At 38.0% G+C, this 24,487-nt stretch overlaps 1 protein-coding gene and 1 pseudogene across 5 annotated transcripts in view; both read right to left on the bottom strand.

Annotated features, from left to right (window-relative positions):
* EMC2 (ER membrane protein complex subunit 2) overlaps positions 1 to 24,487 on the bottom strand; it is a 359,544-nt gene that overhangs the window by 241,452 nt on the left and 93,605 nt on the right. The window lies entirely within an intron of this gene.
* On the bottom strand, positions 22,568 to 23,355 carry LOC307114152 (large ribosomal subunit protein uL22-like; annotated as a pseudogene). Its single transcript has one exon. The product of its transcript is annotated as a large ribosomal subunit protein uL22-like (transcript).

Here is a 24,487-nt window from a genome sequence, read left to right as displayed (position 1 = left end):
ATAGACACACACACACACACACACACACACACACACACACACACACACACATCACATCAGAGTTTTGAGCTGAAAAAGTAGATGTATGGAGTTGTTGCACTTCTCTCCCATCACTACTACTTTCCTCTCACAGAAAGGTGAAAAAAATGCTAACAAGGGATGTTTTGGTTATTGGTAGGGTTTTTGGCTTGTTTGTTTTTGTTTGATTTTATGTGAAAAAGTGGTTGGGAGGAAAAGATATTAAATAAACAATTCTAAGAAAATCCAAGAAAAATCCACTGAAGAGCAGGAAAAGTATCAGAGTTAATCAGCAAAACTTTGGCTTAAGGAACCCAGAGGGGGTCAGCAATGGCCCAGGCCTGGAGGCTACATGGCCACACACAGGAGTGTGTTTGTCACTTTGCTGCATTCCCCAGAGTTCCAGCTCAGCCAAGCTGAATGAGGCCCGAGAGATGGAGGAGAAAGTCAGATAAGACCTAGTGAAAGGAGTATGTCACTTCCCAGATTTCAGGATAAAATGGCAGCCCAAGAGAAGGGGATGGGAAGAAGCAGCTTCAGTGAGAAATTCTCAGAATGCCTTGCCCCAAGGCAGATTGAAAGTGAGCCCCAAATGCTCCAGAACACCAGTACTCCTGCATGAACCTGACAGCAAAATAGTCTCAGACGGGGTTTCTCCTGCTTACATGCAAGCACTAATGAGTCACATTAAGTAGCAGCCTCTAGTATTATTGGCTCCCCAGAAAATTGTAAATCTGAAGCAGTTAAATTCCTGGGAATCCCTTGAGCAGTTCATTAAGAATGAATTACTGGCTCTGCATCATCCAGTCCAAGTAAGAAGTCCCAGAATCTGGTCATCTGTTTGAATTTTGGCAAAAGCATTCCCTGCATTTGGTGATTTTATTGGTTACTACTCTCTATCAAGTTTCCCAGAAAAAAAGGGCCTGTGTTTCGTCCATATGGCAATTATTCACAACACAAAACGGTGGTAAAGACATATTCAAATATAAAATAACATAAAAGTATAACTAAAATTTGTTAGTACCCAAATGCATTAGTTTTCTTTTTTTTATAAATTTATTTCCATGAAGCCTAGACACTATTGTGGACCTATAAAATTTTTTCCACTTAAATATTTTGGGATATGTTTCTAAAGTCTCTGGTCTTTCCTTACTTTTACTCTCATTAAATTATCTGACATATTTATTTGACTTTTATTTTATATATAAATATTGATATTTATCTGACTATTAAGAAAGCAAACCACTGACACTGACTTTTCTATATGACAAATAAATGAAGACATGGTGCTCATAAATTAAAGAAAGAAAAAGAAATTTTGCCAAAAATCTCAAAAGTGATTGTTTTGTTTTTTAAAACTAGTACTTACTTATTTTTTTTAGAAATAATTAATTTTTAAAAAAAGACTTCTTACAGAATATATAATTCCATATTCAAGGCAGAAAAAGTCATGAAGAGCCTGGGACATTTGTTTGTCAAAAAGTAAAATGAATTCAGAAATACCTGATAGTAGTGTACAAAATGATAAAGAGTTTAACCTGCAGCGAGGCCTGGCCTATGAATGAACAAGTAGTGACAACTTGAACATAAAAAAAAGTCCCCACCTCTATAATTAGATCATTAATTCATTCATACATTCATTCATTTCAACAAATGTTGAGTGTGTACTGTGTGTCAGGTATGATTTTATGCTAGAAATAAAAAAACAGACATAAATATGCAGCGCATATGGCTTATTTCTAGTTATAGGAGACATAAAATAAATATATAAACACATGAATTCATAACATTTTAGTTTCTGATACGTACCATGAAAAAGAAAATAACAGGATAAAAGGACAATGAGGGGTAGTGAGGGATGCTATTTTATATAGAAGTGTCAGGGAGGCTTCTGTGATAGGGTGTCATTAAAAGCATAAAGGACTGAGCCAAAAATAGCTGGGAGAGAAGTGTCCCAGGCAGAGGAGCCTGAGAGGTAAATCCCCAAGGTGGGAATGCTTTGGAAAAGTTAGAGGAACATTAGCCATTATAGCTGCAAAAGAGCAAAAAGGGAAGAAAGAGATGAACTCCAAGAGGTGGAGGGGGTCAGAACATGTCATGTGTGATAGGCTGTGGGCAGGATTTTGGAACAGCTAAAGAATTTGACTCAAGGACTGATAAGCTGTCCTGTGTTAAAAGGATAACTGACTGCTGTGTTGAGACCATAATGGGGGAAGGGTGAATGTAGGAAGAGCAGTCAGGAGACTATCACAACAGCTTAAGGTTGGCTGGTGAGGAGTGATTAAATATGAGAGAGATTTTACAGGTAGAGTTGACAGGATTTGCTGATAAATTGCTATGGGAGAAGAGAGGAAATATACATTCCAGGGGATGTGTGTATAGATAGATGATAGGTAGGTAGGTAGGTAGGTAGGTAGACAGATAGATAGATAAATAGATAGATAGAAACATATAGTATAGATATATAGATTTTAGATTGAATCATTGAGTCATAAAATTACCATGTTTATATATATAAAAAAATAGTCAAGTGTGAAAAAAAGAAAAAAACAGTCAAGTGTCAGAAATTTTACATGATTCAACCAAGTAAAAAATAAATTCAGGGGTAATTACCATGTAAACATTATTTAGACCCATAGGACTTAATCACATTATATAAAAAGTAGAATAGAGAAGAATTATAAGAACTGAGCCCTGGGACAGTCCAAACTTTATAGGTCAGGAAGAGGCAACAAAAAGAGACTTGGAGGAATAGCTAGGAAAATAGGAGCAAAAAGTATCCTGGAAGGCAATTGAAGAGACTGTTGCAAGGGGAAGGAATTATTCAACTTTGTTAAATGCTGCTGGTAGGTTAAGTGACATAAAGACTCAGAAATGACCATAAAAGTAAAACCAGTTATGTCTAAAAAGACTATTCATTCATAATGTTACAAAAAGAGAGAGAAAGAAAAAGAGAGAGAGAGAGAGAGAGAGGTATAAATAGAGACAGACTCATGGATATAGAGAACAGACTGAAGGCTGTTAGAAGGGTGGGGGATGGGGGCTAGGTGAGTGATGGGATTAAGCAAAGGAAAAAAAAGAAAGCCCAGCCACAGTTGCTCAGTGGTTGAGCTTAGACCTATGAACCAGGAGATCTCAATTTGATTATTGGTTCGATTCACCGTCAGGGCATATGCCAGGTTGCAGGCTCAATCCCTAGTAGGGGCCATGCAGGAGACAGCCTGCCTCTTTCATTGATATTTGTATCTCTCTATCCCTCTCCCTTCCTCTCTAAAACACAATAAATATATATATTTCTTTAAAAAGAAAGAAAAATGCCTGAGTACAATTATTATTAAACTTGTAAGTTTCTATACCTTTTGCCATAATAAGAATGCCTCCTGACCCTCACACATGTACAAAGAACATATGTACTGGGGAAAAGAATAAGGCACTAAGAATATTCTCTCTCTTTCTCTCTCTCTCTTTCTCACATGTATGTATATGTGTATATGTATATGTATATGTATATGTATATGTATATGTATACGTACACTAGAGGCCCGGTGCACAAATTTGTGCACCAGAGGGGTCCCTTGGCCTGACCTGTGGGGTTGGGCTGAAACCAGCTCTCCGACATCCCTCGAGGGGTCCCGGATTGTGAGAGGGTGAAGGCCAGGCCGAGAGACCCTACTGGTGCACGATTAGGGCAGGAGAGGGATGCAGGATGTTGGCCAGCCAGGGTGGGACCATGGGAAGGCTCCAGGGCATGTCCAGCTTGTCTTGCTCAGTCCCGATCAGCCAGACCCCAGCAGCAAGCTAACCTACCAGTCAAAGCGTCTGACCCCTGGTGGTCAGTGCACATCATAGCGAGTGGTTGAGCGCCCTTAGCATATCATTAGCATATTACACTTTGATTGGTTGAATGGCTGACCGGACACTTAGCATATTAAGCTTTTATTATATAGGATGTATGTAAATATGTATGTGTAAATATATATACACACACACTTATATATCTGTGTGTGTGTGCATGTATGTATCAATTAAAAGAACAATGGAGAAATTTGTAGTTACAGATTTTAATCCATTCCTTCCAAAACTGATAGTTTAAAGTAACTAGAAATATAAAAAAATAGAAAAACATAGTCAATTACATTGAACAATAAATATTGATATTTACACTCCAAAAAGAGAGAAAATATATTTTTAGCAAACATGGAGCATTCACAAAAACTAACTAGCACCAAAGAAACTAAGGCACAAAAGAAGCTTCAACAAATACCAAGTAATTATTGGCATACAAACTATATTTTCTAACCACAACACAATAAATTTAAAATCAATTATAATGGAATAACTTTTAAAGTCATATATGTATAGACAGATAAAGATATGGGTATGTATATGGAATCTGATAACATACAACAAATCTTGGAATAAAGAGAACATAATGTGAAAATTATAATATACTTCAGACTGAATGACAATGAAAGCACTAAATGTCAAAATTTGGGACAAAGCTTACATTATACTTAGAAAAATATTTAGTGCTTTAAATAATCTATTTAAAATAAGAAAGATATAAAATAACCAAAGTACACATCCAGCCATAAATTAGAAAAATGGCAACATAATAAACCAAATATAAGAAAATGAAGAAAAAAAACAAAGATAAGGCCAGAAATCAGTTACACAAAGCTTATCCTATATAGTAAAGAGGTAATATGCAAATGGTCATTATGCTTTAACGGTAATGACCGACCAGCAGGAGGGGGAGGAAGCGAGCTGTAAGCTGCAGAGAGCTACAGGAGGGTGGGGCAGTGAGCTATGAGCAGGGGAGAACTATAGGAAGGCGGGGCAGTGAGCTACAGTGCAGCAGAGAGCTACTTGTGCACGGATTCGTGTGCAGGGCCACTAGTCATAATAATAAAGAGCTAATATGCTAATGGTCAGGACGCTGTAACGAGTAACTACTGATCGCAGGAGGTTGCCTGCACGTGCATAGCGGGGCATTGCTCTGTCTGTCTCCTGGTGGAAGTGGGGAGGTGCCTAGAAGAGGCGGGACCATCCCATGCCAGGGAGGGTGAGGTGAGAGCCTGTAGTGCCCCCTCACCCATCCTTCGCCACCCACCGCTCGCCCATTTGCCAGGGGAAGGAGCACAGTGCAGCAGGCGGAAGGCTTCCACGCTCTCCTCCAGGGTCATGATGGGGCGGAGCCACCACGTTGCTCCAGAGACAGGGTGGAAGCGGGGAGGTTCCTGGAGAAGGCAGGACCAACCTGAGGTGACTCAAGGGACTGAGGGTGGGGCTTGAAGTGGCCAGAGAAGGCCAGAGGGATCGGGGGCTGGGCCAGGCATGCTGGAGCTCTGTGTGGAGAGGTTCGGGTATCAAGGCAGGGTGGAGGGTAGGTGGGCGGGGCCGTGCAATTTCACACACTGGGCTCCTAGTTTATAATAAAGATGGTTAACACAAACTAAATGATAATTCATTAAATAGATTAATAACCCAGAAAAGACTGAAAATACTGCTTTTTAAAATTTAGAAAAAATAACTATAGATGAAAGAGAGATTTTTTAAAATAATAGAATATTATTAAAAACTATATGCCAAGACATTTGAAAACCTAGCTTAAATGGATACATTTCTGGAAAAATATAAGATGCCAAGAGAAACCCAAGAAGAAATATGATACTTGAATAGATGAATCAGACTAAAAAACTGGATATGGAAATCAATAACTCCCCCTCCAAAAATGACCAAAACTTGGTCTCACATGGTTTTGCAGTTGAGTGCCATGAAACTTTTAAGAACAGATAATCCCTTTTTCAGACAAGTTCCAGAAAAATAGGAGGAAAAAATTGCCCAACTCATTTTATGAAGCTAGTATAACCTTGAGTCTAAAAATGAATGGATCCTGGCCAGGTAGCTCAGTTGGTTAGAGCACTGTCCCGATATGCCAAGATTGCAGGTTCGATCTCTAGTCAGGGAACATAAAAGAATCAACCAATGAATACATAAATAAGTAGAACAACAAAAATCAACCTCTCTCTCTCTACCCCCTACCTCTCCTCCTTTCTCTCTCTCCCTCTCTCTCTCTCTCTCTCTCTCTCTCTCTCTCTCTCTCTCATCAATAAAAATAAAATAGAAATGGATAAACAATAGAGGGGAGAAAGTATAGATATGTTTAATTTTAATTTATGAACATTTTGAACTTCCAAAAATATTTGATCCAATGTAGTATGTATTCAAACAATCCAAGATTTTTCAACATCACAAAACTTATTAATGCAATTCACAGCATTAATAACCTAAAAGGAAAAAATATAAGATGGTTGAGTTGGCATCTGTATAAATGAAAAAACTGTAATTGATAAAGGTCAATACATATTTATAACTAAATTAATAGAAAACTAGAAGTGAAAGAATTTACTTGACTTGTTAAGATGATCAAATAAAAACCAACAGTTACAGTATATTCCCTGTAAGAACTGGAACAACATAAGAATTTCCATTTTCTCTATTACTAGTCAGCATAGTAATACTGAACATCCTAATAAATGCAGAAAGATAAATAAGAAAGGATTATGATAATTGCAGGGGAAGGTACAATGGTATGATCATTTTAAAACACAATGAAGTATTGGAAGGAATAAGAAAACCCATCAAGTCTGTAAATATACTATCACATTATAGAAATAAAAAACTATAACTAGGTAATCTAATGAATAAAGAATTTATAAAGGAAATGTTTAAGCACTTTGGGAACTATCATAAAAAAGACCTAAATAAACATACCATATTTAAATTCAATACAATAACAATTTTTTTAAAGTCTGCAAAAATTTTTCAGAGAAACTTCACAAACATTTTGATGCTTATATGGAAGAATAAGATCTCGAAATACTATGGCTCATTCTATCAAAAACAAACAAACAAGAAACCATACACATGAACAAATGAAAACTAATAAGGCAGAATAAATAATCCAGAAGTAGGCCTGTGGGTCACCTTTATATAAAATATAACATCTAAATCCAAAATTTTCCTCACCATATAGCGTGCTAGATTTCTCCAAATATCTACCAAAATATTTACCCCTTTCCATAAATTTGTATTGTTAGCACTATACTGGTCACACTTATTACAATGAAGACTAGAAACTCCTTGCCTCTAGCAGTTTGAATATAAACATGACATTAAAACCAAGGACTCTAAGCTCAAACCAAGATGCCTCAGAAAAGAGCAGTGTGGTGTTTGTAAGAGAATTCAAATAGGAACATGATGGCTTAAAAAGGATGTGATTGAGTTGATACTCTCAACATGAGTAAAGAGATCTTCCAAAATATTTTCTCTTAATATTATCTTTTTGAGGCAAATAGTTTTTTCAACATTATAGGGAGCACTGAAGTTCATGAAGGAGGTGTTCTTTCATAATCAAGAAGTGTGGGACTTCTGATGAAAAGTGTTTCATGTTTTGTTATAAAAAGAATACCAAAAATGCCTTTGGAGGGACTTCTGCTTCCAGGAAGGTACTTTAGACATAATTTTGTACATTTCCCTGCTAAGTAAAATAAAAATCTTGGACACTATACATAAAACAAATGTAAGAAGATTCTGAAAGACGAAGAGAAGATGGCAGACTAGCAAGAAACCCAGAATCAATATGATGGTGAGTACACTGGAATATCTTTTTGAGTCCTATCCCAGGCTTTGAGCCAATGAAGCTGATAACCCAACAACAACAATGGGCCTAGACAAAAACAAACAAACAAAACAAAAAGCTGCCTCTCTCTCTAGCCAAAGGACAAGAAGGCAGTTTAGCAAGACAGAAAACCCTTAGAACGTAACTGTCCTGTGACAGCCAAACACAATAGAAGAAATCCTGTGCCACACCTCACTCATAAAAACAAAGGCCCACTGGGAAGTCTAGACTTCAACCCTAGACAGACTGTAATAAAGTGCCTCAAGCCTGGCCCCAGGATGGTGTCACAGAAGGCTAAGTAGAAGGCTGGGATGTTCATCCCCATTGGTAGTAACAAGGCTCCCAGTTCCTCACAGGGTCAGTGGAGACCACATGTGGAGCCTGAATTAATCAGCAGCAACCAAGTTACCCCACTCTCTACCCTGTGAGGTGATTATCAGAGGAGACCTAATACAGAGTCAAGATTTTAACCTTGCCACCAATAATGAAGTAAGACAGCTGTCATGGTATGTCAGTGGAGACCTGGTAGGGAGCTAGAATTCCATTCAGCAGCAACAAGGTGACAACAGAGGCCAAGTGGGAATCTGTACTTCTACTCTCACCTAACAGTAATGAGGTAGCACTCGTCCTTCCTGTGTCACAGGAAGCTTGTTAAAGGAGACGTTTTAAATAAGATCCAGACTCTCATTACATAATACCCCAAATATCCACATTTCCATCAAAGCTCACTGGTATACCAAGAGCCGGAAAGATTTCAAACTGAATGAAGAAAGTCAGTAAGTGCCAACATCGAGATGAAAGAGGTGTCAGAATTATCTCACAAAGATTATAAAGTAACCATCACAAAAATGCTTCAACAGGCAATTACAAACATACTTGAAACAATTTTTAAAAATAAAGTCTCAGCAAATAAACAGAGGTATAAAGGACAACCAAATGGAAATTTTAGAACTGGAAAACACAATAACCAAAATTTAAAAACTCGATATGCTTAACAGCAGCACGGACAATGTGACTGAGGAAATGCACCCTGTGAAACACCTACAATCAGATCCACCATTTCAAAACACCCATTGTTTTAAGAATGATTTTTCTAGAATCTAAATTCCCAAAACTGTTCTTCTTTTTTTTTAAAAAAAAAAAATTGAATAAAAAATGCCATTAGCACTGATATTGCAATATGGTTGACAGAAAACATGAGTGAAATAACCGCTAGTGATGTTCTTGTAGATCCCCAGGATTTGCTGTGATGACAGGCATAAATGTTGAGGGAGTTGGTAGATATGGTTGGCTGCTTTACAGAAAGCACTTACTGTACATAAAGTAACAAGATAATAATAATAGAACAATACTCAAAGTCATAACCTCAGCCTGGCTGGTGTAATAAGATGACCACACCACTATTCCTTCAGATTCCTTAAAAATGGTGGCTGCTTACTGTCTTAGTCACTTAGGATATGAAGTATCTTTAAAACTGGTTATTTATATCACTTTTAGGCTACTAACATCCCTATGGTAAATTCTATTCTTCAAAGATGTGATATTGACTTTAAACAGATATTTGCAATGCAAGTTAAAATTTACAACCATTCTTTGCCTCCAGTCCTACGGTTTTTGACAGGAGATTTGAAAGTGGGCAATTTAAGAGCATTTGAAACCAAGTTCTTATAATCCAGCATACCAATTGTACAATTTGATCCCTATAAAAAAAATCCATATTATTTTCTATTTTCTACAGTTCTATTGAAACCCATTAAAACTAAACAATAATAAAATACTTCACAAAAATAAAAACATGAGATGAGTGGAGTTTGGGAACAGACATTTCCTTCCATCTAGCTGGGTTCCCAGCCTCTTATTTCCCAGAATGATTCTCAAGTAGAACATAAAGCTCAACAGGTAGACCTAAGATCTCAAAACTGACTGTGGTGCAGGGCTAAATATCACTATGTTTATAGGAAGCCACGTTAAAAAAAAAAAAAAAAAAAGGAATCTTGTTTTTCATATAGCAAGTAAAAAATGTTTGTGTGTTTTGTAAGAAAATTTAGGTGTGTTTCCAGGCCCTTGCTTTTACTCTCTCTTCTTTGCCAACTTTTATGTAGGGAGGAGGGTGGCAGAAATGTTAACTTTGGTGAACTGAGAAGAAAGCATACACATACATGCCCACATAACATATAGATCCACAGTCCCCTCCCCGTACACACATGCTCTGTCCACTTAGTTCGCTTTTTTCCTACTCTACCAACACCACCCAAGGAAGAAGTTGTGTGAATAGATTGTTAAAAAAAAAAAAAAAGCAATTATCATGGAAGAAATGTTCCATTCCTCAGGCCTACCGCAATGTGTTAGGAGCAGGAAGGGTATGACTTTACATTGTTCAGAACAGAATGGCATGGGGAACAGCTGTTCGTGACAGATGAGAGCAAGGCTCCCAGGAGTTTGCAGCTATATACTAGAAAGGGTAAAAGGTTTTAATTTAATCATGGAAGTTTATGTTCTTGAACGCCCATAAATTTTTGTGAAAGATTCAAGGAAAGATTGAATTTCCTGTCTGTACACTGCTTATTTAAACTCCAGTATTATCCTTAGGGTAGAGGGAAACATTATAAGTAAGGTACTAAGTGAAAATCCATGGAGGTGAATGTGAAAGAGATGAGGAAATGCCAAAACTCCAGAGTTCAGTTGTGCCAGAGAGACTTTTAATATACAAGGTAATATAAATGTAAACAAAAGTAAATTTTAAAATATTTTTATTCACTGAAACATTATCCATCTCAATGTTGGCATCTTGAATTCACAGGAGCATTATCCATTTTATTCTAACTGATTGAGAGGTAGAGATGAATTTATGTATTTCTAGGTATGCACCCTTATTTTCAGACTCTATGTCATTGGATATTACTTCTTGTTTCCTGCCAGAATGGATATTCGAGAAGCATCTGAATAAAGAATATATGGTATGTATAAGGTGGAATACTACTCAGGCATAAGAAAGGATAAAATACTGCCATTTGTGACATGAATAGAACTTGATAACACCATGCTAAGCAAATTGGACAGAAAAGGACAAGAACCATATAACTTCACTCATATATGGGATATAAAACAGAAAGCAACAAATGAACAAACTAACTCATAGACTGACAATATACTAATGGTAATTACCAGAGGTGAAGGAGAATATGGGGAGACTGAAAGAGTAAAGGGGGTCAAATATAGAAGGAAACTAAGCTTTGGGTGGTGAGCATACAATGCAATGTACAGATGATATAACAGATTATACACTTGAGACTTATATAATGTTATTAATCAATGTCACCCAAATAAATTTAATTAAGCAAAGAGGCACCCTGACATATAGCTAATATGCCCCAAGAGTTTTAATGCATGTGTGGCTCAATATTCTGTGTCAAAAATACCCTTTTTCAGCAGTCCCTCTTATCTGCTCCCACCAGTATTCATGCTTCCAGATGGCAGGTTCTATTCTGATGTGGTTGATGCATGTTCCATCACTTCTTTATTTTCTTCCTATGATGTAATAGTTAACAATTCTTGGTAAAGAAAATATATTTCTTCTGTCAGATATTGAACACGGGAAATGGGAAAACTCAAATTAAAATTGAAGAGCCTGATATGAATACGAGATTCCAAGAAATCTAGAGTTTTTAAAATCACATTAAGAAGTTAGTCACCACCCACCTGATACCAGTGACCAGAAATATTAGATTATGTTATGGTTTTTTAAAAAAGAACACAATTAACCTGAAGGTTATTTTTGTATATGGTTTAAAATAAGGAACTAATTTTATTTTTCTGTTTAGGAAGAGTCAATGTACTCTGAGACAGCTATCTAGAATAGTGGCTAAAAGCATGGACAGTGAATCCAAACTTCCTGGGTTGAAATCCCTGCCTAGGAATCATCAAGTTATTTAACTTCTCTGTGCCTGTGCCTCAGTTTTATCTTCTGTAAAAGGGTGCTAAAAATATTACCTACATCATATGACTATTATGAGACTGAGTCTATAGATGGATGTATTTTAACATTTGGAACAATGCTGGAACATAGTAAGTGTACAATAAGTATTGGTTGTTGTTGTTCTTTTTATATCAACATTAATTTTTAATAATCCATTATTTTATAACTGATTCAAATAGCTAACCTATCCTTATTGACTGCTCATGTGTACATAGGCATGGTTGTGGAACCTCTATTCTATTATAATAGTCTATTTGTCCACTCCTGTGCCAGTGCTAGAAAAATTTAATTATTATATATTTGAAATGAACCTTTATTTTTTTGTTTTTACCATCACCATGTATCCCCTCTGTGCTCTCTTTCACCTCCACCAACCACCCCTCCCTTCAATCATCATACTGCTGTCCATGTCCATGAGTTCTCTTTTTTTTTCTTTTTTGCTCAATTCCTCCACTCACCCACAATCACCCCCTTTCCCACCAGAGCTATTTAGTAGTTCATGACCAAAAAGCAAGTAGCCAGGATCAGCACTTCCAGCTCTTTCTTATTTCACACACCATGCTCTTTCTTCTCTACAATGCTCAAAAGATTCAATGCAACAGCTGACACAAAAGTAAAATCGCTTCTCCAGCAGAAGTAAATGGAAATTACAGATTTCAAGTCAACCATCACTAGATCCTCTTTTTTATTTTTTGATGGACAACCAAATGACACAAGTGTTCCTCGGGCAGTAGTGATCCTTAATTGGTATTTTGCTCACCAATAAAATGAGGTTGCCCAGAAAATGTGAAGTTTTTCTAGGTCTAACCCATGTTGTGGAGTTTCCTTCCCAAAGGACACCCTCCTTTCCCATTCTCAACTAAGACTTTTCATGCACTGTGGCTGCCAAATAATGGCCTTCCCAGGGTGGCTTATTCAACAACCCAGACTTTGCCTTGTTTCAGGACCAAATAAAACAGCTGCCCATTGCCTTTACTGCCCAGGAAACCTTCCCCAAAGTGCCTGGTTTAATTTACTTCATGGTTTCTGAAATGTCTCCAGCTATTGATTCTTTTGGGTAATCAGACTCTTCTTAAAATGCAAACATTCTAGGAGTAATAAGATGTGTATCAATTATTCATACTTAAGTGTGGATTAGTTCAGCCAGCAAGCTGTCCTCAAAATCCACTTGAAAATTCCTCTGTGAGGAACCTAGGGAAGACATAATTAGAGGGGGGGGAAATACTATTTGGGGATATTTTGAAGGCAGAAGCCATCATAACGGGGGTTTTCTATATCTGGAGAACAATCATGAGTACAAGGCCCTAGAACTGGAGTGGAAAGGATACCAGTAGGTGGCAAAATAGGGTGACCAACAGGCAAAAAGAGAGATGCAAAAGGCAAAAGGTAGATTTCACCTCCATGCCGACTCAACCCATTGAGCCACCCAGCTCTTGAGACTTTCCAAGGAGCCTTCTTGGAAGTTGGCCCTTTGCAGAGTCACAGCCTGAAAACCAGGACACAATTCCTAGCCTCTTCCTGCCCAGCTGACCAAGAGGGGATCTTCTGCACTCACAGTTACAAAGCAATTGTTCTGGAGGATTGTGGCTCCCACTCTCCCTAACTAATGAGAACATGAAAAACAGAATAAAACACAGCATAGCTGAAATGGGTTAGATGGAGGAAGGAATTATTGATAACTAGACCTTCATCTGTATAGTGCCATATCTTTAGTTTGAGTGGAAAGGTTTCTGTTTTGTGTTTTATTATAGCCAGCATATTATGGGGAGGGTTTTTTAAAAATACGTATTTTTAATATTTTATTGATTTCAGAGAGAAAGAGAGAGGGAGAGAAGGATAGAAACATCAAATGATGAGAATCATTGATCGGCTGCCTCTTACACCCCTTCCCCTGCCCCGCTGGGGATTGGGCCCACACAACCTGGGCATGTGCCCTGAGGGGGAATTGAACCACGACCCCTGGCTCATAGGTTGACCCTAAGCCATAATGGTTTGGCAAGGGGTCTTTTTATGACTGTGGATTCAGGGTTGAGTTTTTATTGTTAATTGTGTAAGAGATCAGAATGCTTTAATATGTCCTCAGGCAACATTTCTATTCTAATTTAAAAAATGGAAATAAGAGGTGGAGTGGGTGTTTCCCCGCCCTGCTGAAGTCTTTGCACCCTTCCAGAGTCTTAGCAAGTGGGTAACATTTTGATCTGTTCTTTTTTTCCCTCCCTTTGGTAACTAAGAAGCAATAAGTGATGGAAACCGATTACAGTGTTCAGAAAAGACTACACAGGGGTGTGCTCATTACCATTCTCTTATAAGTTTCTAATAAATGTGTGCGGTTACACAGAGATGATATCATCAGTTTGTGGGGAGTGCTGCTCTGAACGCATCACAGCTGGACCACTCTAAGAAATATCAGACTCCAAGTAGATTAAAGATTTTAACCTTAGTGAGTTTTTTAAAAAGAGCAAGAAAATAGAATTTTGCCTTAGAATGAGATTATATATATTTTTATTGTACTAGTCTCTATATACAGAGATCAAACAAGTGCCTTGAACACAAATGATATTAGTAAAAATCATACCCTTGGGACTCTTATCGCTAAATTAAATGAATGGAGTTATTTTCAAGGGGTAGGAAGTATGCTGGCAATATTTGAAGAAAAACACCTACAAAATTCAGACCTTGACCCAACTGTAACTTCTCTTTCACATTCAAAGCAAGTTTGCCTTCTACTTGTAGACACCAAATGACAGTGAGGTCTTTGATAGATGAGAAGGTCCAAAACAGCTGTTCCCGTGTCTGTAACAGGACTTTTGAAAATATTACTATGCCAGGTCCTCTTTGGAATCCAATACTTCATGGGTTTGCTGAAATGTAAAAGCTCTGTCATTAGCCTGACTTTGCTTTTGTCTTCAGGCTAGTTTTTCAGTCATCCACACAGGAGCAGCATTTGTTTGCAGAATCTGGAAATACTAGTAAGGAGCAGATATTTGTGGGATAGGCAACAGGAGCAACCCACTGGATGAGGTCCAAACAGAATCTTCCAGCCTAGGATACATTTGCTCCCTGCATAGGGGCACCACAGTTTGTACAGGACCAAGCCCTTAGGAGGGACTCTTCCAGTAAATCTTGGTTTCACGCATAAGAATAAAACCTCAGGACACTCTGTCTTTATTGCAAAAAAAATCTCCTTTTGGGCACACTTCTCTTTCTTCACCAGGGTGGTCTTCTTGGCTTTGTTCATGCCTCTTTTTTACCCCATCGTGAGGAAGCAGTTCTCACCATCCAATTATTACATTCGATGAATTGCAGATTGCTATGAGATTGAAAACTCTTCCAACTCATACCGAGTTCCCAGAGTTAAATAATAGTCTGTGATTCTCATAAGAGGACACATAGGGAAGAGACAGGTAATTGGGTAATTACGGAAAACAGAGCTCAGAGAACCTCTCATGGCCCTCCATTTGATATTAAAAACCTTCCTGGTAAAAACAAACTAAGCCCTCTATGTTTCAGAGTTAACAAAGTAAAGAATCATTTCTGCTACAAATTCCAAGATGAAAATAACACCCTACTAACAGTTGGAGATGCACAAACTTCAGTGGAGCCTTGAGTCGTGATACGGAAGCATGACTAAGTTTGATGGAATAAAAACATTGCATCTTTATATTGAAAGCATCTCATCTATAAATTCACAGTAATAAAAGCACTAATTCACAAAAACAACTAAAGCATCTGCAGAACCATAGGTTTGAGGTCACACATTTGAATCACTCAAATATAATGAATAAACAAATAGTTAATGAAATCCTACAACATATTCAGTCCTGCAAAACCGGGGGTGGGGAGGGGGGTAGAAAATCAATGATATTTTGTATGCCTTACCTAATTGGAGTGACAAGAACTTCTACAAAACAAATACAAAGGATACTACCACACTTGGTATAGAAGAGGCTATGGATACTATAAAAAGAATGATCAAGATTGTGGCAAATTTTCCAAGAAAGGAGGCAAACACTGAGCTGAGCTTAGAAGGATATAGACAGCAGAAGGGTCTCTGGGTCTTGGGGTGGAGGGATTCACCAACTCAGGTTCAAGTAGCTAAATTTAAACAAAACTAAATTTAAACATTCAGAAAGTATGTATTGAGCACCATTATCATTTAGCATTGTGAGAACCTAACTAGCATCAACTTACCTCCTAAGAGCTTGTCAGAAGAAGCTGATGCTCAGTCCTTTCCTGATGACTTTCACACTTAAACATGAAACTCTTATTTAAATTTCTCTTTCTGTCCTACTATCTTGGTGTACATAACAAAAATATAATTGAAATGCTGATTGCCAGATTTAGGGCACAAATAGTTAATTCAAAATATTCAAAGTTAATGCAGAGATTTTCATTTTAAGTCTTACATATAAAGGTTCAATAGTCTCAGTAGAGTAAGATAAATATTCTGATTCTGGGGTAGGCAGCTAAATGGATCCATACTAAATTTTGTATATGAATCTCTATTCAAGGAAAAAATACTCAATATAAGTCAGGGTTTTCCAACTGAGTTCATAAGAAACCCAAGAATCCATGGGCATATTTCCCAGTTTCTGTAAATGTTTGAATAGAAATTACTTTTATAAATATAATTTAAGTAATGTTTTAAATGATAGTAAAAATCCATTTTTTATACACCAAACTTTGAAAAACGGCAGGTCAGCAATCCTAAACTTGTAGGACTAAATTATATATATATCCGAGAACATTTTTCATGAAAAGAACTTTCAATGAATTACTTGATTTGTTCCATAGAATTTCTATGTCATTGTAATAGCTAACATTTATGGTGTGTTTACTAAGTATTTATGCTAAGATTTATGCTAAGCATTTTACATGAGGTGATTTAATGCTCACAATGACCCTATGAAATAGAGACTATTAATCCCATTCTATAAGCAGATAAATGAAGTTTAGGAGACAACAATGAGCCTAAAGTCACAAAGCTAGTAAATAGAGCAGCTATTTACTAGAGATTGGCAACGTAGAAAGTCTGACAGTAGAGCCCAAGCTCTTGGCTACAAACCCAAAATTTATCAAATTTGGCACAGACTGAATCAATATCATAATTTTTTAATCAATGATAATATAATGATGTCTTTTTCCATAACAAAATATCTATCCAGAGCTAGACTGACTACAAGCAGCTTTGGTATTTTTCACATAACAAATTACTTGTCTTTTCTTTTCTTTTTTTTTTTTATATCAAATTACTTTCCATCCTCCAAGATGCTCAGAACACTTTGTTTCTCATGTACACTGCTTGTCATGCACACTGATCATGAAGAAAGAAAAATTCCTTTAAGATGTACCTTATTCTTCATTCTTTAGCTCAACATTATTTACTTTTATGTTATTTATGCCAAGGTTATTTTTTCTCACTGTTGAAAAGATTAGCCATTTTTAGTGTGTACCTAGCTGCAGTATCTCCAATAAGGAAAACTTGTTGATATAACAATGTGGAAATTATATTTTAAAAGATAAAATAAAAGAGCCCCATGTCAATAGCTTTTAGGTTGCCTAGACTAATGAAAATGCCTTTGTTTTAGTCCAGCTAGGATATGTCACTGGCAGCTTCAGAATTCGTTTACCTTTTTCCTCAGAAGCTTTAACTTATCACCTTCCAAAATCTACTGTCTAGAAAGTCAAGAATGCAAACTACATTTCATATCCCTTACACCTCAAGTTTATCTCCTCCGTTTAGATGATGTGATAGTCTATCAAAATTGTAGGACTTACTAAATGCATTCACCAACTCAGGTTCAAGTAGCTAATTTTCTCTGAGAGGGTTTTGCTTTGTTTTGTTTTTTTCTTACATCAGACATCCGCAGGACATCACTATATAAACATAAACTGTTAAAGAGAGTTTTCAGATTTCAATGACATCATTCTTATGCACCACTTAAAAGGTTTTGTTTATTTTTGAAAATCATTTTATTCTGATAACCAGCCAAGTATCCAGTTCATAGTAAAAAAAAAAAAAAAGGAAAATATATATTAAATGTTTTACTCTCATAAAACTAGATCTTTAAAGGATTTATCTGTTCCTAAATAGGCTTCTTTTGTGTCCTTAGCTTGGAAAGGTGGTAAGAATATGGCTGATAGTCCTGGCTTTAATTTACTTTGAGTTCTACAGATTTCCCAGGAGCATAAAAAATGTGATATTTGAATTATTAACCCACAGTGGACAGAAATGTGGTTTTGAATAGACATAGGCCTATAAAAGGGAAGCCACTGTAAGGTTTGGAATTTATATCCTCAGGAGACCTAACAGAACTCAAAAATACATAAACTTACCTATGTCCAGAGCTAGTATTATAGAACTGGTTGTAACTGCCCCCCGCAGGCCTGGTCACCCCTAACTTCCCCCCGCTGCTGGCCAGGTTGCCCCCAACTGCCCCCGCCCGCCCCCGCTGGCCTGGTTGCCCTCATCTGCCCCGCCCGCCAGCCTAGTTACCCCTCACTGCCCCCCCGCTGACCTGGTCACCTCTTACTGCCCCCCCTGCTGGCCTGGTCACCTCCAACTGCCCCCCTCCCCGCCAACCTGGTCGCCCCATGCAGCCTGCTGTTCAGTCGTTTGGTCACCCCTCACTAACCCCCCTGCTGGCCTGGTCGTAGGCAGCCATCTTTGTGAGGGTGTGAGGGTCAATTTGCATATTACCTCTTTATTATCTATATATACAGAGGTAATATGCAAATTAGGCCCGGACGCTGTAATGGGTCATGATCAGATAGGAGGCTGCGTGAGCAGGTGAGGCTAGGAGTGGAGATAGAGACAGAGACAGGGGGGCCTGCCTGAGCTGGCATGGAAGCTCGGGCGGCCCCGGAGCGGACACAGGCAGGGTGGCTGGGGGACACTGCGAGTCAGGCACGGTTCCTGGCCCCCTGCAGCACCGGTCCGGCCCCCCGCGGCACCGGTCTGGCCTTCCATGGTGCAGGTCTGGCCTGACTCCCGCAGCAGCCAGCACTGCGTGAGTCAGGTGTGGGTCCCAGCCCCCTGTGGCACCGGTCTGGCCCGACTCCCGCATGGTCGGTGCTATGCCAGTCAGGCGCGGGTCCCGGCCCCGCCCCCCCGTGGGGTGCCTCCTCGCACAGCGGGAGGTGGGGCGCCTCCTCATGTGATTTTAATCGTACACTGGGCCTCTAGTAATAATATACCAAAGAATCTAATATTTTTGTAATTGGAATCTCAAAAGAAGTTAAAAGTCCATTGCTCAAAATAGCTAAGATAAATGGCTAAAAACTTCCAAAATATGGTGAAATACATAAACCTACAGATTCAAGAAGCTCAGTGAACTCTAAACAAGAGAAACTCAAAAAGACCAATGCTCAGAAACATTACAATCAAATTTCTGAAAATTAAATGAATTTTTTTAAGTAACCAGAGTAAATGACTCAGTATTTAAAGGGAAATAACAATTTATATTCATCAGAAAACACAGACACCAGAAGTAAATTAAAAACACAGTTTTAAAGAACTGAAAGAAAAGAATTGTCTACCCTGCACAGTGAAAATATTCCTGATGAATGAAGGTGAAATAAAGATGTTCTTAAAAGAAGAAACACAAAAAGAATGCATTATGAGAAGATCTGCTATGAAATAATTAAAAAGGAATTTTTTTTGGAAGAAGGGAAATTATATATAGCAGAAGGAAAGTTGGAACACCAGGAATAAAAAGAAATAAGAAATGGTTAAATATTCATGTAAATATAATAATCTCTGTAAATATGTTATTCTTTCTTCTCATGTTCTTTAAGTTACTGTTGTAGGTAACCTTCTCAAATGACTCCAAATATGATCCCTCCTCCTTAATATGTAATCCCCTCTCCTTAAGTGTGGACTAGACTTAGCAACTTGATTCTAACAAACAGAATTTGGCAAAGTGATAAAATGTCACTTTCATGATTAGATTGTCAAAGACGATGACCCCCATCTTTTTCATGCAGCAGTAATATTTTGCCTTCCCCCTAGCAATAAATAAGAGTTTCAGTTTTTCCACATCCTCATCAGAGCTTGAAATTTTCAGTATTTTTAAAAAATGAGCCATTCTAATAGGTATATATCTCATTTTGTTTTGTTTTGATTGTTGACAGTATTACAGATGTCTCCCATTCCCCTCCTACCTCTACCCACCTCTGCCCAGCCCCAACTCATTTTGATTTTAAAATAAAGATACAAAATGCTGCTCTGGAAAACAGTTTGTCTATATCATATAAAGTTAAATACACATTTACAATATGGCCCAGCAATCCTACTCCTGACTATTTACTCTAAAGAAAGGAAACTTATGTTCACACAAAAAATTATACTTAAAATGTTTATAGCAGCTCTAGTCATAATTGCCAACAACTGGAAATAATAGTTGTCCAGTATCCTAAGTGCAGTGGTAGTTACAGAATCAATACATGTGTTAAAATGCATAGAACTGCATAGCAAAACAAAGCCAATATTACCTTATGTCAATTTACAAAATAAAATTTTGTAATTAAAAAAAATTGTGGTCCTTGTCTCAAAAAGCTTATTGACAGGATGATGTTGAATAATATACAGAACAGACCTGTAGAATGTTTTCTACCAAGTGGAATTATACATGCTACTATGCTCGCCTTTAGCTTAAAGATAATCAATCACTTATTCCCAGTTTGCTAAGAAAGAGAAGTTTTATGTTATTCTTTGTAACAGGGATCTTTTTCCTGTTACCTCTACTTTCTCCACATTCTTTAAACTAGACAGTTGTCTCCATTACCCCCAAAGGAAAGGGATATCCCATTAGAAATACAAAGGAAAATAATTATTAGCTTGGAAATGTCAAGAACTCCAGCTCATCAAAGAGAAAATTTCTGGAAGAACTTAGCTAAACTGGATTTTCATCTTACCCAACTAGAGTACCCACCACCACCAAAACGACACTCCTTCCCCACCCTAACACCTCCCCAAGTAAAAAAATTCCTCTCGTGGGTGGAGGTGAGAAAGGATATAAGGAGGATCAATAGTGATGGAAAAAAAGAAAAGAAAAGAAATTATTTTAGAAATAAAAATTCCTCTGTATTAACGAGGAATAGTCTCCAAATACCACATTCATGAAATAATTTGCCCTAGAAACGGTAATGTTTTCCTATTCCAAAATAGGCAGGAAAAAGAACATGGAAAGCCTAACTGCTTCTTATAGGTTCTTAAAACCGAACCAAAGTTCTCAAGAGGTTTTCTTTTTCTTTTACACGATTCCAATTTATCATCTCCTGCTTACCTCTCAGCTTTTACTATTCAGTTTCTCCCCTCATTGCTTCACCAAAAGAGATCTTGTGAAGGTCACTAATTAATTCCATGTTTAAAAAAATCAATGGATATATCTGTCCTCATCTAATACCATCTGTGTTAATTACCTCTTCTTTTGAAAAAATTTTTGCTGCAGACACTTGTTTTTCCCCCCTCTATCTCTGGTCACTCCTATATTTCCTTTGCAGGCTCAACCCCAACTCCACCAAGCCATCACATGTTGGACTTTCAAAAGCCTGGGTAGTAGACAACCTTTTTATCTTACCCGCTATGTTTCTCTGAGAAAATCATATCCATATCCACAGCTTTAATTATTATATACACTATGATCACTCCCACATTTTTATCTCTAGTCCAGAACTATTCTGAGCTTTATATCTTTACTAGAGGACCGGTGCAAGAAATTCGTGCACTCCCTCAGCCCAGCCTGTGCCCTCTCGCAGTCCGGGAGCCCTCGGGGGATGTTTGACTGACGACTTAGACCCACTCCCCCCCCCTGCCCCGCCCCAGGCCTAAGCCAGCAGTCGGACATCCTTAGTGCTGCCACAGAGGCAGGAGAGGCTCCTGTCACTGCCGCTGCGCTCATCAGCTGTGAGCCTGGCTTCTGGCTGAGCAGCACTCCCCCTGTGGGAGCACACTGGCCACCAGGAGACAGCTCCTGTGTTGAGCGTCTTCCCTCTGGTGGTCAATGCGCATCATAGTGACCGGTTGTCCGCTGTTTGGCTGATTTGCATATTAGCCTTTTATTATATAGGATTTTCAACTTTCTACCCTACACCTCCATTTGGAAGTCTCAAATTCAACATTTCCTAACTAAGCATATTCAAATTCAGCATTTACAAAAATCACGGTATGCATCTTTCCCCTAAAATATGAGCTCTATTGGACCCTTCCTCACTTCAACATTCAGATCCAGTCAATCACAAAGTCCCACTGACATAACTTCAAACTCAAATCCACTGACTAGTCTAAGAATCACTGTCTTTCACCTGGACTACTGCAGTAGACTTCTAACTTCTCATCCTGCATTCATCTGGCCTTTCTCTAATCTGTTCTTTGCACTGCAGCCACTGTGATCTTTTCAAAATGCAAATGTAGTCTTTTCCCACCTACCATTCCCAGCCACCCTCATCCTATCTAACTGAGTCTAAAATTGCCAACAGACACAAACTGTTCCAGGCAATTGCGACTGCATGTACGTGTGGGTGGGAGTAAAATGCAAAAACCTACACATGCAATTCTGAGAATGTGCCTGATTACACAATTCTTTTTTTTTTTTTTAATCCTCATCCAAGGATATGTTTCACTAATAGGAGGGAGAGGGAAAGGGAAAGGGGGAGGGGAAAGGGGAGAGGGAGGGAGAGGGAGAGAGAGAGAAACATCGCTCATTGAACTCACAACCTAGGTATGTGCCCTGACCTGGAATCAAACCAGTAACCTTTGGTGCACAGGATGATGCTCCAACTCACTGAGCCACACTAGCCAGGGCTGATTATGTATTCCAATCATATTTCAAAATCTCCCAAAGAGTTTCTAGGCTTGTTTGCCATTTGAAACCATTTATGCCTTTTCACAGGAAATGTCAAGTTTTCTGTAGAGTAAAAATCTTCATCACTTTCCAGGTTTATTTTTTCTCTTCATTGCACACAAAACATATAACATGGGTGAATTTCAGGAGGCCTTGCTTTTTTTTTAACTTTTATTCACATTTATTTTATGCTGGCTTAATTTACTTTCGGGTCATAAGTTTCTTCATCGTTTTTCTCCTGTGCAATGTCCTCTCTGATTTAGGAACAATCTGCTCTTTTTCAGTAAGATAATCTCTCTGTGGCAAGTAGAGCTCATGTGTGGGTTAAGCTCTGTAAGTTCTGTGCTGTATCCTGGGAGCTTTGTTCACCTGGATGTGCTCAATGACCAGAGAATCTACATGTAAACCCTTGAGTTCAGCACTACTCTCTGCATTTTGAAGCTTGTGCAGCAAAAATTCAGCACTTTTTTTGAGCCACTGACCCTTTGTCCAGCCTCACTCTTTGGCCTGGGTACACCTAACTCCACCATTGTATCAACGGAATAGGACACATTGCTTCTGTAAAGTGACATCCTTCAAATACTTGCTGTCTTTTTGGATATGCATACCCTTGATGACCTGGGTAATGTCACAAGTATTCTCAAAGTGAACACAAAGATTTGAAACTCTTGATTTGCATGATTTTGTAGGGTTTTCTGGGTCAAGTGAATAGTGAACCATTTTCAGAGGTCACCTTAGGCCACTTTTGGGAAGAGAAGGAGGCTTTGCTTTTTGAGAGGCCATGGTGGAGCAGAAAGAGCTTGGATTAGTGAGTGAGCAGATGTGAATTTAAATCACAGCTCTGCAACTTGTTAATATTATTTGAGCTCAATTCCCTATTTTGAAATGAGAATCTCTCATAGCTTTTTTTTTTTAGAATTTGATGAGCTCATCTATGCAAAGATTCTAACATATCATTTGACATGACATGCAGTAGGTGGTCAGTGAATGTTCCTTCTTACCAAGATGGGTGGTGTCAAAATATGCTAGTCCAAAGAAAATCCCAAGATAATTTGCAAATTTCTCCATAGCTAAGTTTGCCTCATAGACACTTGGAAGTGCGTATTGAGTTCAAATTTCATTTTTATTGATGCATTTTAGCTAGCATAAATATTAAGCACTTCCTACACGCTAGGTTTCATGCTATGCAATTTACATTCATTATTTAATCACCATAAATTCCCTAGGATGTACCATACCATCCCATTTTATAGCTACAGAGTGCCAAAGCTCAAAATTGAACTCCATCAATCCACTCCAGAGCTTGTGATTTTGTCTATCCGATTCTGGCCTCTCTCAGAGAGACCTAATACAGAAAACTCAAAGGAGAACTGCAGCCTCTGATCATCTAAGTTCCATCAGGGACTTGTAGAACACTTCAGTTCATTTTGCTAAAATCCAGAACCTGGAACTCAACCATATGAACTTCTTTATATGAAGCAATTTCACTTCATTATATTACATGGCAACACTAAGATTAAAGACCTAGAATGTGCTTTATTTTTCCATGTTTGATATTATCCAAATAACATTTCTGGGATTATAGCATTTAATACCTCTTTCTGGCAGTATTAAACACCAATACCCTAAAGAATTATTCAGGCAGTGTTAAAGATAGGAATTTGGCAAGAGGGGAGAATTTTGATTGTGATCTTTACAGAATCAGGCATAGTTTAGGGACCTGATTTTGATAGCACTGCGTATATTAGCCTCTATCTTTAACAATACTGATAGATTTTCAAACAAACTATCTCTGAAATAAAAGTATGAACCTCAGAGAATATTTCAAAGTTCAGGAACTATGTACCCAAAATTGTTATGCAACATAATATGCACCATATAAGGAAATTATTTTCCCCAAGGTTAACTAAGGGTTGAAATCTATCCCATAAGGGAGTTCTATGGCAGTACCCAAAGAAAAACACA

Source organism: Cnephaeus nilssonii (genome assembly GCF_951640355.1).
Source record: "Cnephaeus nilssonii genome assembly, chromosome: 18".
Taxonomy (NCBI): domain Eukaryota; kingdom Metazoa; phylum Chordata; class Mammalia; order Chiroptera; family Vespertilionidae; genus Cnephaeus; species Cnephaeus nilssonii.
The sequence above is the reverse complement of the archived record's forward strand: the minus strand, read 5'-3'. Positions and strand labels throughout refer to the sequence as shown.